Here is an 18,605-nt window from a genome sequence, read left to right as displayed (position 1 = left end):
CCTTCGGATAATCTGATCGGAACCTTGTCGAAACAAGAATGGCTCATCCCAACGATACCACTTCGCCTCATGAAGAAACTTTTTCCTTTGAGCATAAGACAAATCGGGAGGTATGACATTACTCACCAAATAGTTAACTATATCAGCGAACCATGGCTCTTCTTCTTGCATCCCAAATAGCTGTTCATCAGGAAAAGACTCGTTGATCAAGGAGGTGTCTTTGGATGCTCGCGCTTCGTCTTCCAACCGAGAAAGATGATCAGCCACCTGATTTTCAGTGCCCTTTCTATCCTTAATTTCCAACTCGAATTCTTGAAGCAAGAGAACCCAACGAATCAAACGAGGTTTCGAATCTTTCTTCGACACTAAATACCGAATGGCAGCATGATCAGTGTAAACCAACACCTTCGTCCCAAGCAAATAAGACCTGAATTTCTCGAATCCATACACAATAGCCAGCAACTCCTTCTCCGTGGTAGTGTAATTCAGCTGAGCACCATTGAGAGTCTTACTAGCATAGTAAATCACATGGAAGATGTTATTCTTTCTCTGACCAAGCACAGCTCCCACCGCATAGTCACTAGCATCACACATCATCTCGAACGGCTCGTTCCAATCAGGTGCAGTAATAACAGGTGCTGTGGTTAATTTCTTCTTAAGAGTTTCTGATAGAGCATATATTTATATATGCTTTTATATGATTTTATTCCCATAATTTTAGTATTTTGTAAATAATCGGGTTATTACTAATTGATTTTAAGTGTTTAATGGCAGGAAAATAAATATTCCTAAAGTTGGATTAAATCAAGCTTAATTGGGCTGAATCAGGTGAAAATTCAGATTTTACGGGCTACCTGCGCAGCAAATCTTGTTTGGGCCATAACTTGAGTTCCGGACGTCAGAATTAGACGATTCAACAGCCCACGCGAAGATATCTTAATTGTCTACAAGTTTAAAGTGGTCCAGCTATCTAAAGACAAAAGGATCAGCCCAGAATCAGGCCTGAAAGTCAGCCCACGAATTTTGTCTCAGAATCCAACTTGTTTTAGGAAATCGGAATTGTTTTTCGAGGAAACCATTAAAAACATTATTATTATTAGGGTTTGATGATTATTAGATATCGAATATTGTGTATTGAGAGAGGGAGGTAGAGAAAGCTTTGGGAGATAACTTAAGCAAAGATTGAAGGGATTCAGTCCAAGTTCGAGAGATTTCGTCAAGTTGTATTTTCTTCACTCTTGTACTCTTTTGACATGATTTCAGTAATATATATATTCGTGTTTTCTTTAATTGTTATGGGTAACTAATCCTCTAATCTGAGGATTGGGGAGTATTTGTTGGCTTAATATGTTTGTTTGATCTAAGATTGTGGTTTCTCTATGTATGCTAATCTGTCATTGAGCACTTAACACAGTTATAGGAGTCGCGAACCTGTAATTGTATCTGTAGGATTTATAATGAATCGGGAGAGGATTTATATTTCTTGTACATGATATGACAGACATAACTCAATTAATTAATCGGGAGATTATTAGGTGAGTTGTGAAATAGAAAATCCTTGGTTCGTGATAGCTTATAATTTGGCTTTGATTGATCATGGGAGTGACTTCAAGGTTAAATTATAGGTATTATTTTGTATCTTGGGAGAGAACATTATAATCAATAGAAGGATTGTTTTTAGCAGAGTAGAGACTTGCATATCACAATTGATTGACATTCATTGTAGCTAGCAAAGAAACCTGATTCTTGGATTGCTTTTTATCATCGTTAATTCACACTTTTAATTGCTTTATTAGTTTAATTTAGTTGATAGTAAAAACCACAATTTATTCTCTAAACTTCTAAATAGAAAGGAGTAATATACTTGATTTAATATTGTATTCAGTCCTTCCCTGAGAACGAACTTTACATAATTTTACTGCAACAAATTGGCGCCGCTGCCGGGGAAGGCAGCAATATTAAGTTTAGGTTAATTATTTCTTATTGTTTAGATTTTATTAAATTTGTTTCCAAGGTCTATCTCATTGGTGTTTCGTTTCAGGTACACCTTATATATGCGAAGATCGAAAAGTGTTGGAAATTTCGAACCAGATCCGGAAATCGAGCGCACTTTTCGAGTTAGAAGGCAAGAAGCAAGGAAAAAGAAAGAGGAGGCCAAGATGACTGATAACAATAATGCAAACGAAAATCTCCATGTTATTGTTCCTAATGAGTCATCCATTCAGGATCATGAGACTCCTAATCCTGCTAATTGCATGTACAAGACTCCTGCGATTGGTGCAACTCAATATAACATCAATCCCAGTCTTATTCAGATGGTGAGCAATTCAGCTTTTGAAGGAGACATTGAGAGAGAGGATCCACACCGACATCTAGAGCGCTTCGTGCAAATGTGTGGTTCTTTCAGAATCAATGGGGTTACTGCTGATCAAATTCGTCTTCACATGTTCCCTTATTCTATAAAGGGAAAAGCTTTGGAATGGTTTCAACAGCTTTCAGATGCTACTCTAGCTACTTGGGATAATCTTTCTACTGAGTTCTTATCCAAATATTATCCTTCTGACAAGACTCAGCAAATGAGAGCAATTATTCTTACTTTCAAAGCACAACCAGGTGAAGGCTTGTATCAAGCATGGGAGAGATATAAGGCATTGTTGAGAAAATGTTCACATCATGGTTACGAAGAGTGGATGGTTCTGAGTACTTTCTATGGAGCTCTAAATTCTGATATTCGGCTGAGTTTGGATGTTGCAGCTGGAGGAAATTTTAAAAAAGCACCTGTTACTCAAGCTAAGGCACTTCTCGAGGAATTGGCCTCAAATAACTATGCTTGGGCACCTAGTGGTACAAGCTCAGTGAAATCAGCACAAGACACTGAGATGATGAACTTGCTCACTCTAAAATTGGATGCTCTTACTCAGGAGGTTCGTGGACAAAGGGCAAATGCCAATGCTATTTCTACTCCAATGGAAGGGTATAATGATCCTGGTACTGATCAGTACTTACATGCGCAACAATTTCCAGAGGAAGCAGCTTTCATCCAAGGAAGACAATCATGGCCTGTTCAGAATAATTCTTATTACAATCCAAATCAGAGGCCCAACAAAAATCTTTCCTACAACAACAATCATGCTGTTAATCCATCATATGCAGCTCAGAAGCAGCAACCTCCCGGTTTCCAACCACGTCAGCAGTATCCAAATCAACAACAGTTTCAACCTCCACCAAAGGACAAGAAAGAACCTGCTGATTGGGAAATTGCACTCAGCAAGATGATACAAGGGACGACTGGAGCTTTTGCCAATATGGAAACCAAATTTGAAAAAGTGGAGTCAAGGCTTGATCAGATGGCTTCATCACAAAAGATGTTGGAAGTTCAAATTGGGCAAATTGCTAATAAGGTTGGTGTTCGTGAGCAAGGATCTCTACCTAGTCAACCAGATTTGAAGGGTAATGAGCAATGCAAGGCTATCACTTTGAGGAATGGAAGAGAATTGCCCGAAGTCGAGGTTGTCAAGCGTAATGAAAAGGGCCCTTCAAAAAAGACGAGCTAGTTGAATCTGAGGCTGAAATTTCAGAAAAGGAAAATGATGAGCAGAAAGAAGATGAAATTGCACCAAAGGTACCAGTGAAACCATATGTTCCTCCAATCCCTTTCCCACAAAGGCTGCATAACAAGAAGTTGGAGAAACAATATGAGAAATTCTTGCAAACCTTTCGGCAATTGCATATAAATATTCCTTTTGCTGATGCCTTGGCACAAATGCCATTATATGCCAAATTTTTGAAGGAGATGTTGTCTAGAAAGCGAAAACTTGAAGATGTGGAAACCATTACTCTCAATGCGGAGTGTAGTGCAGTCATTCAAAAATCAATTCCGCAAAAGTTAAAAGATCCCGGAAGCTTCTCTTTGCCATGCACTATTGGAAAGATGGAGAATATTAAAGCCTTATGTGATTTGGGGGCTAGTGTAAGTTTGATGCCATACTCCATTTGCAAGAGGCTTGGTCTTGGAGAGCTCAAGAAGACCAGAATCTCACTTCAGTTGGCAGATCGTACAATCAAGCATCCTTTGGGAGTCATAGAGGATGTACTTGTCAAGGTAGATAAATTCTTTATTCCTTGTGATTTTGTGGTGTTGGAGATGGATGAAGATGTGGAGATGCCCATAATCTTGGGAAGGCCCTTTTTGGCTACTGCTGGAACCACGATCGATGTCAAAGTTGGGAAGCTCACATTGAATGTTGGTGATGAAAAGGTTGAGTTCGATCTCAACAAAGCACTGAAGATGCCTTCAATTGACGCTACATGTTTCAATGTTGACATAGTTGATGAGATTGTGAAGAATGGTGATGTAGACTTGGAGGACCAAGTACAAACTCCAACTGACAAAGAAGGTGAGGACAAACTTGCATTAGAGATGCAAAAACCAGGTATGCCAATGATTGAGATGGCATTTTCAATTTCAGAGGCACCTCAGGTAGAACTCAAACCTCTTCCTTCTAATCTAAAATATGCTTTTCTTGGTGATAATGAGACATATCCTGTGGTCGTATCTTCTTTACTTGATGATGATGAACTTGAAAAATTGTTAAATGTGCTTAAAAAATTTAAATCATCAATAGGTTGGACAATTCAGGATATCAAGGGAATTAGCCCCGCTCTTTGCATGCATAGGATTGACTTAGAAGATAATCATAAACCAGTGATTGAAGGACAAAGAAGATTAAATCCTAACTTGCAAGATGTGGTAAAAAAGGAGATAACTAAGTTGTTAGATGCGGGTATTATATATTCTGTTCCACATAGTAAATGGGTTAGTCCTATTCATGTTGTGCCTAAGAAGGGTGGGATGACTGTTGTGAAAAATGAAAAGAATGAATTAATTCCCACAAGAACTGTAACAGGTTGGAGAGTCTGTATTGATTATAGGAAATTAAATAACGCTACTCGTAAGGATCACTTTCCCCTCCCATTTATTGATCAAATGTTAGAAAGACTTGCAGGTAATGAGTATTATAATTTCCTAGATGGTTTCTCAGGATATTTTCAGATTCCTATTGCTCCTGAGGATCAAGAAAAGACAACCTTTACTTGTCCGTATGGCACATTTGCTTATCGTAGACTACCCTTTGGTTTGTGTAATGGCCCGTCTACGTTTCAACGACTTATGACGGCTATTTTCTCTGATTTTATAGGAAAAACCATGGAAGTCTTCATGGATGACTTCACTGTATATGGTTCTTCCTTTGATACTTGTTTGACTAATCTTTCTCAAGTGTTGCAGAGATGTGCAGAAACTAACCTTGTTCTTAATTGGGAGAAGTGTCACTTCATGGTGAAAGAAGGCATTGTGCTTGGGCACAAGATTTCTAGTAAGGGCATTGAGGTGGACAGGGCCAAAATCGAAGTGATTGAGAAGCTACCCCCACCTTCTTCTGTGAAGGGGATTAGAAGTTTTCTTGGACATGCCGGTTTTTACCGTCGTTTTATCAAGGATTTTTCTAAAATTTCTCGCCCTCTTTGTAATTTGCTTGAAAAAGATAGTGATTTTGATTTTGATGATAGTTGTCTTGTTTCTTTTAACAGGCTGAAGAAAGAGCTTACTTCGGCACCTATAATGTCAGCGCCTGATTGGAGCTTGCCTTTTGAACTTATGTGTGATGCAAGTGACTATGTTGTTGGTGCAGTTCTAGGACAAAAGAAGGACAAGCGCATGCACGTGATTTATTATGCAAGCAAGACACTTGATAATGCACAAATCAACTATGCTACTACAGAGAAAGAGCTACTTGCTGTTGTTTTTGCCTTTGACAAATTTAGATCCTATCCTGTGGGATCTAAAGTGATTGTTTATACGGATCATGCTGCGATTCGTTATTTGATGTCAAAGAAGGATGCCAAACCTCGTCTGATCCGTTGGATACTCTTACTTCAAGAATTTGATCTGGAAATTCGAGACAAGAAAGGCTCTGAAAATCTAGTAGCTGATCATCTTTCAAGATTGGACCAGGGTGATGGAGTGGTAGATGATAATAGGCCTATTAATGAACTATTTCCGGACGAAGCACTTTTGGTTGTCTCTATGTCTACACCATGGTATGCAGATTTTGTCAATTACATTGTTAGAGGTATCGTGCCATCAGAACTTAATTATCAACAAAAGAAGAAATTTCTTTTTGATGTGAAACATTACTTCTGGGAAGAACCTCTACTCTATAAAGAATGTGCTGATGGGATTATGAGAAGATGTGTTCCTCACGATGAGATTCCTAATATCCTTAAGCATTGTCATGCTTTGGAGTGTGGTGGGCACAATAGTAGCATGAAAACAGTGGCAAAAATCTGGCAATCAGGATTCTATTGGCCTTCAATGTATCAAGACGCGAGAAATTTTGTTTCCACTTGTGATAGATGTCAAAGGACAGGAAACATATCGAGACGGAATGAGATGCCTCTACAGCCTATTCTTGAGGTTGAGCTGTTTGATGTATGGGGGATAGATTTCATGGGTCCCTTTCCATCTTCCTATGGGAACAAGTATATTCTAGTGGGAGTTGATTATGTCTCGAAATGGGTGGAAGCAATTGCTAGTCCTACCAATGATGCTAGAGTAGTGAAAAAGTTCTTACAAAAGCATGTCTTCACAAGATTTGGAGTGCCCAGAGCTATTATCAATGATGGAGGGTCTCACTTTTGCAATAAACTGATTGAAGACCTTTTAAAAAAGTATGGTGTGACTCAAAAAGTTGCGACACCTTATCACCCTCAAACGAGTGGGCAAGTGGAGATTTCAAATCGAGAGCTGAAGCAAATTCTTGAGAAGACAGTGACGAGCTCTCGCAAAGATTGGTCGAGGAAGCTGGATGATGCTTTATGGGCATACCGTACAGCCTTCAAGACACCTATTGGAATGTCTCCCTATAGGTTGGTTTTTGGAAAATCTTGTCATCTCCCTGTGGAATTGGAGCATAAAGCATATTGGGCAACAAGATTCTTGAACATGGAGTTGAAAGATGCGGGACTAAACAGGCTGATGCAACTCAGTGAACTTGATGAATTGAGACTCCAATCCTATGAAAGTGCTGCAAGTTATAAGCAAAAGACCAAATTGTGGCATGACAAGCATATTCAAAAGAAAGATTTCGAAGTCGGACAAAAGGTTCTTTTGTTTAATTCAAGACTGAAACTTTTTCCTGGAAAACTCAAGTCACGATGGTCTGGACCCTTTGAAATTGCTAAAGTATATCCATATGGTACCGTGGCAATTACTCGAGAGGGGTCTGAAATTTTTAAGGTGAATGGTCAGAGGCTCAAGCCATATTTGATCGGGAAAGAGTCACAAGGAGGAGATCATTATCTTCTCACTGATTCCAGAACTTGATCCAGAACAGGCGTCCGGCTAAATGACGTTAACGACAGCGCTTCTTGGGAGGCAACCCAAGGTTATATGTATATGTATATGTAATTCTTACGTATAACTTCTATTCACACAATTGATTTTCTCCAACTCTATGCGTTGATGGGTGTGTTCAGTGTTTCAGGTTATGATATGAATGAAATTTGTGAAAGAATCTTAGCTCGTTGTGGTTTGTCATTAGTGCACGATCATGCACTCTCTCATGCACCTATATTGAGCCTACGTGACATTTTTCTTCGAGTTGCATGGTCATGCAATCTGCTACATTATCATGTCCTTCGCAACCTGCCCCTCGACTGGATTTTCAGGACCTGGCATGCTCGTGCACTTTTGTGCATGATCAGTGCAGTCACAAGTGAGTGTGCGTCTGATTTATCTCTGTTTTGCACAGTCATGCAGATTCTGGAGCTTGCTCATGCACTCTGAACTGAGCCTCTCGACTGAATTTATAAGGTCCGGCATGCTCGTGCTCTTTTATGCATGATCGTGCAGTCCATTGTTTGCACCGCGTTTGATTTTCATGGCTAGAGCATGGTCGTGCACTATATTGCATGATCAAGCTATACTCCTGCAGCTTTTAAAAAAAATAAATATATATATATATATATATATATATATTGTTATAATTAATAATATTTATTTTGCTTGTAGTTATATTATGTTATTACTATTAGTACACAAAAAAAAAAATACTATGTTCTATTATATTATATTAAAAAAATATATATATGTATTATTTTTTTAAATTTTTTTTATTATATATTTATATAAATATATACATATATTAATAGACTATTTAGTTAATTTGTTATTTATAGATTATTTTATATACTTATTTATATATAGTTACAAAAAAAAAAAAAAAAGAAGAGCAGAGCAGATATATTATTTTATCATAGATTATATTCTTTATTATATTAAATATTATGTGTATGGATATATAGTTATTTCTTTTCTATATTACTTAGTACTCCCTCCGTCCCACCCAATTGTTTACATTGGGTTTGGGCACGGAGGTTAAGAAATATGTATAAAGTAGTGAAAAAGAGGAAGAAAAGTGGGTGAAGTGGTGGGACCCATCGATTTTTAATATATAAAAGAGAGATAGTGGAGTAAAAGTAGTGTGAAAAGGAAGGAAAAGTGATAAAGTGGTGGGACCCATTAACTATTTTGGGAAAGTTTTGTAATGTAAAGAAATGGATGGGACGTCCAAAAGAGGTAACTGTAAAGAACCTGGTGGGACGGAGGGAGTATTGCTAATCGGTTTAAATAGAGCTGCAGGGAGTTTTGTTTGCACAACACAGTTGCACGCTTGGTTTCTCTTTCTGCACGAGCATGCCTCTTTCCTTTTAATTCCGCAAACTTCACGCTGCTTTGTTGTTGGGATATCAAATCCGTATTGGATTTCAATCTTGAGCAGGCCTCATCCAAGAAAACCATTCTGCCTGCAACTTGCCCATAACCTGTTTGATTGATTGCTTGAAAGATCAAATCGACCATGAAGCCTTCAACTCGTGGCACAAAACGAAAGGGCCAATCTGTGGCTACACCTCCAGCTTCAGGTTCTTGTAAAAAGCAGGCCTCATCTTCTCTATCACGCTCCAAGCCCGGTACTCCATTGTATCTCCAAAACTTGAGCGAGGTCCAACGTAAAAAGTTTGATGAGTTGGCTCTCCGAGGTGTACAACCCAATCGTTACGCCGATAAAACTGCTCTTGCCAGAATCGGATTGTTAGATGATGTTACTCGGCTATTACGCGGCATTGGTTGGGAGCAATTGCTCGATTTTAATGTTGACACATATGAAGAGCTCGTGTATGAATTCTTGTGCACTTTTGAATTCAAAGAGGGTGATGAAGCAAAGGTTATCGAGCCTGCTATGCACTTTCGGTTGATGGGAAAACAACATGTTTTGACAGGGATGCAATTAGAGAACATATTTGGTTGGAAGCGATTTGTTCAACAGGAGCTGCCCGAGTTTGCCGCAAAAGATTTCTGGAGTAGTCTGACAAAGGATTCAGATGTATATTCAGGTCGAAGTTCTAAATCATCTAAGATATTTAATCCTTCATACCGGTATATATATAAACTGTTTGCATACACTTTGTTTGGTCGCGAAAATATTGGACCTGTATCAAATCTTGAATTGGCTATCTTATATTGTGTTGACCATGGCATCAAAGTGGGATTTGTGACTATACTTGGTAGACGGTTCAAGGAGGTTATTGCTCTAAAAGAGGGTCCAATATATGTGGGTTGCTTTGTTACCATGATTGCTACACATCTTAAAATTCTTGACGATGTTTCCAGGAAGCTTACTAAGCATCCAAACAAGTTACTTGATCTTCCAAGTTTGGTTGCTATGCGCTTTCTGAGAAGGTCTGGGGAGCATTATGAGATCATATCTCATGAGCAAGTGCCTACTTCGGTGTTGACAGTGCCAGTTGCAGCGGCACATGAGAAAGTGCCATTACCAGAGGCTGATGCTACTGATTCTTTGAGGAATAGAGTCGATAAGCTAGAAACTTCTTTTCAGGAGTTAAAAGCTGATATTGGGATTGTTCGAACAGAACTTGCAGGTCAGCAGGATTTGTTGAACAAGATGTTTGATTACATGAAGTTTCACTTTCCTCGTCCACCTCCACGCTGACCATGGATCAAGAGGCTTCATGCGTACGCATAGGGGAGTACTTCTTTCATATCTTTGTATTTCCTTCCACCATTAGTAGTAATTGTGTCATTGAGGACATTGACCCATTTAAGTGTGGGGATGTGTTCTCAAGGCGAATAATATTATATTAAAAATATATATAAAAAAAAAACAAAAACAAAAAAAAAATGAAATAATAAAAAAATTTATATTGCCTTGTCTTAAATTTAGGATATTCATGATACTTGCATTTAAATTAGAGCATATAGTTAGTTAATTTAGCATGCATTTTTTTTTATTTTTTATTTTTTTATTTTTATTATTTTTTCTTTTTAGTTTGCATTTGCACAATTCCATGAATGTTTGTCGACCAAGTCAATTTCCTATGATGAGTTTATTTGCATAATTTCTTGGCTAGTAATCTTGATCATATGTGATGTCTTGCATGCTTAGAAATTGCTTGTGCGGGAACTTGTAATTACACTATAACTGTTCTAGAGGCGAGATTTAGACTAGCTTATTTCTTGAGTCTTAGCTATGAGCCGGGCGTAGAATTTTGACTATTCCCTTTTGAGCTGAGAGTCTATAATTCTTAAGTGAGGGGGAGCTTTGGGATATACATGCCTTTCTAAAAAAAAAAAGAGAAAAAAAAAAAATAGACACATATATTAGCAATAAAGTTCACGAAAAAAAAATGGTGGTAGAATTGACTAGGTTGGGCTCATTAATACTCGAGTAATTAAGTCTGAGGGGACTTTGTGCCTAGTAACCTAAAGCCTTTCATGGTTTGGGATTGCTGACCCAACACTCGCTAAATGGGTATTAGTGCATAAATCTTTTGGGATCTCAACCATTGCACGGTCAAATAAGCCATCGAAAGCATGTGTGAACAATTTGGTTGGTGAAGTCTTATGGTGGTCGTAACTCACTTACCCTGAGAAGCGTCCCGACCTTAGACCGAGCATGTACACACCAAATAATAGATATTGAAAAAAAAGAAAAAAAAAAGGGAAAGAAAAAGAGCATATATAAGAGAGGCATGGAAGTTCCTTGGTGACCCTAAGTTGTAGTTGACTCTAATGTGACGAAGTGTTTAAGCATTATTCTTATTAACGACTCATGGCTAAGATTCTGTTGAAGTTTGTTGGTCTTTATGTTGTTTCATTAGAGAGCATGTTGAGCACACACGATGCACTCCGTACTTGTAGTGGAAGAGTTGCATGACTAATATGTGAGATAGATGAAATCCCTGATTGGTGCATCTTCTGAGGATTATATGTTGACAAGGTGGATAATTTCATGATTGGCATCTATGCATATTCATTTAGTTTGCATTCATATTAGTTGCATTCTTAAGACTTGGCAGAAAAAAATGAATTTTGTGGGTACATTCACTACAGGCCCTCACGAGACCTTACTCGTCCACTAGGGCTACCTAGGGGTTTAAAGGGCTTGTTGCATATGCCAAATGCAACCGTGATCACCTACGGAAGTGGTATATATCTATTAGGTGTTAGCTTAAGTTTATTTTATTTGCCCGAGGACGTGCAAAACACTAAGTGTGGGGATATTTGATAGAGCATATATTTATATATGCTTTTATATGATTTTATTCCCATAATTTTAGTATTTTGTAAATAATCGGGTTATTACTAATTGATTTTAAGTGTTTAATGGCAGGAAAATAAATATTCCTAAAGTTGGATTAAATCAAGCTTAATTGGGCTTAATCAGGTGAAAATTCAGATTTTACGGGCTACCTGCGCAGCAAATCTTGTTTGGGCCATAACTTGAGTTCCGGACGTCAGAATTAGACGATTCAACAGCCCACGCGAAGATATCTTAATTGTCTACAAGTTTAAAGTGGTCCAGCTATCTAAAGACAAAAGGATCAGCCCAGAATCAGGCCTGAAAGTCAGCCCACGAATTTTGTCTCAGAATCCAACTTGTTTTAGGAAATCGGAATTGTTTTTCGAGGAAACCATTAAAAACATTATTATTATTAGGGTTTGATGATTATTAGATATCGAATATTGTGTATTGAGAGAGGGAGGTAGAGAAAGCTTTGGGAGATAACTTGAGCAAAGATTGAAGGGATTCAGTCCAAGTTCGAGAGATTTCGTCAAGTTGTATTTTCTTCACTCTTGTACTCTTTTGACATGATTTCAGTAATATATATATATTCGTGTTTTCTTTAATTGTTATGGGTAACTAATCCTCTAATCCGAGGATTGGGGAGTATTTGTTGGCTTAATATGTTTGTTTGATCTAAGATTGTGGTTTCTCTATGTATGCTAATCTGTCATTGAGCACTTAACACAGTTATAGGAGTCGCGAACCTGTAATTGTATCTGTAGGATTTATAATGAATCGGGAGAGGATTTATATTTCTTGTACATGATATGACAGACATAACTCAATTAATTAATCGGGAGATTATTAGGTGAGTTGTGAAATAGAAAATCCTTGGTTCGTGATAGCTTATAATTTGGCTTTGATTGATCATGGGAGTGACTTCAAGGTTAAATTATAGGTATTATTTTGTATCTTGGGAGAGAACATTATAATCAATAGAAGGATTGTTTTTAGCAGAGTAGAGACTTGCATATCACAATTGATTGACATTCATTGTAGCTAGCAAAGAAACCTGGTTCTTGGATTGCTTTTTATCATCGTTAATTCACACTTTTAATTGCTTTATTAGTTTAATTTAGTTGATAGTAAAAACCACAATTTATTCTCTAAACTTCTAAATAGAAAGGAGTAATATACTTGATTTAATATTGTATTCAGTCCTTCCCTGAGAACGAACTTTACATAATTTTACTGCAACAGTTTCGAATGCAGCCAAGCACTCTCCATCAAATTTGAAGGGCACATCCTTTTCTAACAAGTTGCACAAGGGTTTGGTGATTTTAGAGAAGTCCTTGATGAACCTTCGATAAAAACCCGCGTGACCAAGAAAACTCCGAATCCCCTTTACTGAGATTGGTGGAGGAAGATTTTCAATTGTCTCCACCTTAGCTTTATCTACCTCGAGGCCCTTGTTCGAAACTTTATGCCCAAGAATTATGCCCTCTTGCACCATGAAGTGGCATTTTTCCCAATTAAGAACGAGATTAGTTTCCACACATCTTTTTAGCACCATCGTCAAGTTGCTCAAGCATTCATCATAAGAAGTTCCAAACACAGAAAAGTCATCCATGAACACCTCAACATTGGTACCAATCATCTCGGAGAAAATAGCCATCATGCATCTCTGAAAAGTTGCTGGTGCACCACAAAGTCCAAAAGAAAGACGACGGAAAGCAAATGTGCCGAAAGGGCAAGTGAAAGTGGTCTTCTCCTGATCCTCTGGTGCGATACAAATCTGATTATACCCTGAATACCCATCAAGAAGACAATAGTACTCATGACCGGCCAACCTATCAAGCATCTGATCAATGAAAGGCAACGGGAAGTGATCTTTTCTGGTGGCTTTATTGAGCTTTCGATAATCCATGCATATTCTCCAACCTGTGACTGTACGAGTCGGAATGAGCTCATTCTTTTCATTAGCTACCACGGTCATGCCTCCTTTCTTAGGCACACACTGAACAGGGCTCACCCAAGAACTATCCGAGATTGGATAAATAATGCCGGCATCAAGCCACTTAAGAATCTCCTTCTTCACCACTTCTTTCATTATTGGATTGAGTCTTCTTTGATGCTCAACAGTGGGTTTACTACCCTCCTCGATCAGAATTTTATGTTGACAATAAGAAGGGCTGATTCCCTTGATATCTACAATCGTCCATCCAATGGCTGATTTGAACTCCCTAAGAATTCTCAAAAGCTTTTCTTCCTCGATACCTGAAAGGTTAGATGCAATAATTACAGGTAATGTAGAAGCTTCGCCAAGAAAAGCATACCTTAGATGTTCGAGAAGTTGCTTAAGCTCCAGTCTAGGAGCTTCGACAATAGAGGGTTTCAGCTTTTCATGAGAATCTTTCAACTCCGATAACCCAAGAGATTCAATTGGAGGATCCATCCGTCTTCTCCAAGGAGAAGCATTCAAGTATTGAAGGTGTTCTTCTTCCTCCTCATCTCCGAATTCTGAGTCACCCGATAGAACCCTTTCCAAGATGTCAGTTTTCAGCCTGTTGTCAATTTCCGAATGAGCTGCAGCTTCGAGCACATCCACTTTAAAGCATTCCTCCTCATCTGATGGAAGTTTAATGGCATTGAACACATTGAAGGTGACCATCTGATCTTGAACTCTCATTGTGAGTTCACCCTTTTGAACATCAATCAAAGTCCGCCCCGTCGCGAGGAATGGTCTCCCCAAGATAATGGGAATCTTCTTATCTTCCTCAAAATCGAGAATGACAAAATCAGCAGGGAAGATTAGCTTATCTACCTTTACCAACACATCTTCAACTATCCCCCTTGGGTATGTAATAGAACGATCAGCCAGTTGCAAAGACATATTAGTTGGTTTCAGCTCCGGAAGACCAAGTTGCAAGAAAATAGATAAGGGCATCAGATTGATGCTAGCTCCCAAATCACATAAACACTTGTCGAATGACAATTGCCCAATAGTACACGGGATTGTGAAACTTCCCGGATCTTTCAGCTTCGGGGGCAATTTCTGTTGCAACACAGCACTACACTCCTCGGTCAAAGCCACAGTTTCCAATTCCTCAAGTTTGAGTTTTCGAGATAAAATACCTTTCATGAATTTAGCATAACTCGGCATTTGTTCTAGAGCCTCCGCAAAAGGTATGTTGATTTGTAATTTCTTGAAGACCTCTAGAAATTTGGCGAATTGTTTGTCGAGCTTATGCTTTTGAAGTCTCTTCGGAAAAGGTGGAGGTGGATATACTTGCTTGACCCCAGTATCAGCTTTCGGGCCAGATCTCTCGGCTGAATCCTCGCTTGCTTCCTCGTTGATTTTATTCTTGTCAGCTTCAACAACAGTTTTTCCACTATTTGACTTAGATGAGAGCACGGGTGTTTCAACCTGTTGATCACTCTCTTCCTTGTTTTGCTCTGTTGCTGACTCTTTTTCCTTCGTAACCTTTCCGGACCTTAAGGTGACAGCCTGTACCTGTTCTTTCATCTCTTTCTTACCCGGATTGGCCTCGGTATCACTAGGAAGCGTTCCTTGTGGTCTGTTTATCAACGCGTTAGCAATCTGCCCAATCTGATTTTCCAAAGTTTTGATTGACACCGCTTGGATTTTAATCATTAATTTCATCTCTTCCCATTCAGATCTTTCGTTGGAAGACTGTCCAGCCACCCCATGATTTTGTTGCTGGAATCCAGGTGGATGGAATTGCTACTTCGGTGCAAACTGTTGTTGAAAACCAGAAGGGTTGAAAGGTCTAGCTCCTTGCTGCTGAAACTGCTGTTGCTGTTGTGGCATGAAGTTTTGATTATTGCTCCAGCTGAAATTCGGATGATTCCGATTATTCGGGTGATAAGTAGCCGGAGCTGGCTGCTGAGATCGCTGAAAATTGCTCACAAATTGAGCTGACTCGCTAGATATGGCACACTGATCAGTGGAATGTGTACCCGCACAAAGCTCACAAACTGAAGGTGGCTGCTGAATCCCCAAGTTTACCAAAGAATCCATCTTCATAGTAAGAGCCTTAATTTGAGCAGTCAAGTAGTAGCATCAACATCCAGAATCCCTGCTGCTTTGCCCTGATGAAGACGCTGAGTAGGATTCTGATATTCATTTGCAGCCATCATCTCGATCAACTCATAAGCCTCCTCATAGCTCTTAGTCAATAGAGCTCCACCTGATGCTGCATCGAGCATTGGTCTCGATTGAGGACCCAAGCCATTATAGAAGCAATTGATAACCATCCAATCAGGCATCCCATGATGTGGGCACTTCCGAAGCATCTCCTTGTAGCGTTCCCATGCTTCACAAAGAGTTTCACCAGATAGCTGAGAGAATTGAGTGATAGCATTCCTTAGTGCAGCTGTTTTGGCCATAGGGAAGAACTTAGAAAGAAATTTCTGAGCCAGATCCTCCCATGTCATAATAGATCCTGCAGGAAGAGAATGTAACCATCCCTTAGCTTTATCCCTCAGAGAAAACGGGAACAACCTCAATTTAATGGCATCTTCCGTAACACCATTGAACTTGAAAGTGTCACAGATCTCAATGAGGTCTCGAATATGCATATTAGGATCCTCTGTCGGAGAACCCCCAAACTGTACTGAGTTCTGTACCATCTGAATAGTGCTAGGTTTGATTTCGAAAGTGTTGGCCTGAATCGCTGGCCTGACAATGCTCGACTGAATGTCATTGATTTTCGGCTCAGAGAAAGCCTTAAGAGCCTTAGTATCATTAACTGCTGGTGGTTGATCATCCATCGTATCAATCTCTATCGCTTCTTCCTTAATTAATGCTTCCTTACGAGCCTGAGAACGTGTTCGCATACACGTCCCTCAAGTACCTGAAACACACACAACGAACTAAAGTGAGAAAAGAATCCAAGTCACTGAACTTTAACGACCACTAATGACAAGCACATTGTTCGCACAAAATCACGCAAGTGTACGTGGTCACAAGTAATATAGAATATAATTCAAGTTCGTTCCCACAGAGACTGGTGTATTCAGAAATATGCACTTATGCACCAATGTATGATTATTATTCAATGCTTAGACAAATATCAAATTGGGTTTTGGTTTTCTACTTAACTAATCCTATTTGAATTATGAAACTAAGAATTATCAACTAAGAGAATAACGATTTACTAATGAGAATAAACATGGGATTCTAGCTTCATTAGCAACTTCATTCAGAGTTCTACCTTTATTCGATTGTAATGGTTGATAACTAATCAGATAACACGAGACTGATACACGCTAACTGTCGTTATACGTGCACCATACTGCTACACATCCACAATTAAGATAGAAGGTAAACAGACACCAATTATGCTTAGACCCTATATGTCTATAGAATTTGAAAACATAATGGTTGAAGAGCAAGTTATCTATCAAGATTACATAGGGCGATGCAAGATGGGTAAAATCACATCACAAGTCATGTTATCGAACACGAAACCTATGCTCGCATGGCAAGTTCTAAATCAATATATTCACTGTCGCTTCAATAAAGATTAACAAGCAATCTTAGATGTTAGCTACGCATCCAAGACGAATAAGTACAACCAATACGAGGAAATCAAACCATCACACATGAACAAGACAAATTAACTACTGAAATTCATCGATAAATCCGCTAAAATCCCATGACAATGATTAGTTCATAATCGAACTTCTCATCATCATGGGTTCGAATGTAAACATGGTACTGAATGGGAAAAACAAAGTTAAAGTACTAGAATAAGAGTTAAGAACAAATCCGAAACGAGCATCCAAAGTTACGCCTACTTCGAAGAATTACAAAAGTAAAGCTATGAAATTCGATCTTGATCTTCTCCGTAGCCGTCACGTGCTCCTTGGAATGATTCTAGGTTGTGTTTTTAATCCCCCAAAGCCTTTCTTAAACTTCCCCAGCGATCGGGCCTTGAAACGGATCAGAAACGGTCCAATGGGCTTAAAATTCGCTGCCAGTTTGGGGCGGGTGCCCCAGATTTGGGGCGGGTGCCCCAATTCAGCAGCCCACTTCTTTGTCCATAACTTTTGACTCGCGCATCCGATTACTTCGCCGTTTTTTTTTCACTGAAAGCTATGACTCTCCTCTTCGTTCTCCTCCAAAGAAACCTGCACAACATCACACTAAAACATATCAAAAATATCAAAAGCTTGAGGCCAAATCATCCATTTAAGTCAAAACGAAGGCTTCCAAGTGGATATAAAATCCACTTATCACACATAAACTAAAATATAACACCGAGTCCCCGGCAGCGGCGCCAAAAACTTGTTCGCACAAAATCACGCAAGTGTACGTGGTCACAAGTAATATAGAATATAATTCAAGTTCGTTCCCACAGAGACTGGTGTATTCAGAATTATGCACTTATGCACCAATGTATGATTATTATTCAATGCTTGGACAAGTAATCAAATTGGGTTTAGGTTTTATACTTAACTAATCCTATTCGAATTATGAAACTAAGAATTATCAACTAAGAGAATAACGATTTACTAATGAGAATAGAACATGGGATTCTAGCTTCATTAACAACTTCAATCAGAGTTCTACCTTTATTCAATTGTAATGGTTGATAGCTAATCAGATAACACGAGACTGATACACGCTAACTGTCGTTATACGTGCACCACACTGCTACACATCCACAATTAAGATAGAAGGTAAACAGACACCAATTATGCTTAGACCCTATATGTCTATAGAATTTGAAAACATAACGGTTGAAGAACAAGTTATCTATCAAGATTACATAGGGCGATGCAAGATGGGTAAAATCACATCACAAGTCATGTTATCGAACACGAAACCTATGCTCGCATGGCAAGTTCTAAATCAATATATTCACTGTCGCTTCAATAAAGATTAACAAGCAATCTTAGATGTTAGCTACGCATCCAAGACGAATAAGTACA

The 18,605-nt window shown here is 38.7% G+C and overlaps 1 non-coding gene and 1 pseudogene across 1 annotated transcript; one reads left to right on the top strand and one right to left on the bottom strand.

Annotated features, from left to right (window-relative positions):
- Positions 1–2,565: 2,565 nt before the first annotated feature.
- On the bottom strand, positions 2,566–2,680 carry LOC135151820 (small nucleolar RNA R71; annotated as a pseudogene).
- Positions 2,681–15,933: 13,253 nt separating this feature from the next.
- LOC135151780 (small nucleolar RNA R71) lies at positions 15,934–16,040 on the top strand. Its single transcript, XR_010290699.1, has one exon. It is a non-coding gene; the product is annotated as a small nucleolar RNA R71 (small nucleolar RNA).
- The last annotated feature ends 2,565 nt before the right edge of the window (positions 16,041–18,605 follow it).

Source organism: Daucus carota, chromosome 3, assembly GCF_001625215.2.
Source record: "Daucus carota subsp. sativus chromosome 3, DH1 v3.0, whole genome shotgun sequence".
Taxonomy (NCBI): Eukaryota; Viridiplantae; Streptophyta; class Magnoliopsida; order Apiales; family Apiaceae; genus Daucus; species Daucus carota.
This window is presented reverse-complemented; position numbering and strand designations above follow the sequence as displayed.